General features: G+C 42.8%; 1 non-coding gene across 1 annotated transcript; it reads left to right on the top strand.

The window, feature by feature from the left end:
- The first annotated feature begins 699 nt into the window (after window positions 1-699).
- On the top strand, window positions 700-764 carry LOC128582899 (small nucleolar RNA SNORD37). Its single transcript, XR_008379319.1, has one exon. It is a non-coding gene; the product is annotated as a small nucleolar RNA SNORD37 (small nucleolar RNA).
- The last annotated feature ends 522 nt before the right edge of the window (window positions 765-1,286 follow it).

The raw sequence follows: 1,286 nt of genomic DNA, 5'->3' as shown, positions 1-1,286 counted from the left end.
AGAGGGAAGGGGGAGTTGTTTAGTAGGTATAGAGTTTCACTTTTACAAGATGAAAAGAGGTAGGGAGATGATGGAGGTGATGGTTGCACAACATTATCAATGTATTTAATACCACTGACCTGGATAATTTTAAATGGTTAAGATGGTAAATTTTATATTATTTGTATTTTACCACAATAAAAAAAAATTGAGAGGAAAAATGTCTTTGTAAGTGAAGACTAAAAGTTGCCCCTTGAGTTAGAAAGCCCCTTTGGGGGACCTGTCTAGATTTACATCTGTAAGGCAACTTAATGCTCTTTTTTCCTTGGGAAAAAATATCATGCCTTTCTTCTGGACTTGGGAGAGGGCTTTGGGCTACTCTTCCCAGAAGTGGAGAAGCCTGTTAATTCCTGCTACTGGGGAGCAAGCTCTCTCTGACCTCAGAGAGGTCATTTGTTGGGCAGACGGGTGTCAGCCACCACCTGCCACGCTAAGCACAGACACTTGTTCTAAGAGCTAGAGGGCCTGTGTCGCAATTTGGAGGACGGAGCCAAGGAAAGAGTATGTCACCTCCTGAGGTTCCCTGTGGCTGGTCAACAGCAGAGGCTGGCCAGCTGCAACATAGATGCCAGGGGACAATTCAGCCCCAGAGAAAAAAATGGGGGTCCTCAGAAAGGGTCATGGTTTCTTTCTTTAAAGTATTAAGATTCAGAACTCATTGTACACGATGACTGACATTTCTTCACTTTGATCTGATGTCTACTGAAGAACTCTAATATCCGAGGCCCATAAGAAAAAAATAAAAATAAATAAAATGCAGAACTTACGAGAAGCTACAGACAACATTGAGCATTGAGCTTCCTGTGCATGTGTTCGTCTCTCCCTCTAGAGGACAATCCTCGCTTTCAACGTGCCCTCAAGCACTTGTCATCTTGGTGAGAAGGCGGGAGGAAATAAATGTCTGGTGGGAACTGCACTGTGCCTTACTTTTGTGCTGTCCCCAAGGATAGAAGGCGATGACAAGTTAAGAAAAGCTCACCCCAGGGAGCTTTTCTCTGGGAATATAATCAGTCCTTACAGGGTAAAAGAGTAAATAATTATCTGGAAACCCTGCAATTTAATAGTGTCAGATTTAACCTTTGTTCTAATACAAGAATCTAAGGCACTAAGTTATCACCTAAGACCTAGTGCTCTCTCTACAACAAGCTTTTGTCCTTTGTGTGTAAGTCATTGCTTACTACATCGTCTGAGTTCCCAGAGGACAGAGTTCCTTCTAGGGCAGCCTGCCAACGACACCATATATTAAG

This window comes from Nycticebus coucang, chromosome 3, assembly GCF_027406575.1.
Source record: "Nycticebus coucang isolate mNycCou1 chromosome 3, mNycCou1.pri, whole genome shotgun sequence".
Lineage (NCBI taxonomy): Eukaryota > Metazoa > Chordata > Mammalia > Primates > Lorisidae > Nycticebus > Nycticebus coucang.
The sequence above is the reverse complement of the archived record's forward strand: the minus strand, read 5'-3'. Positions and strand labels throughout refer to the sequence as shown.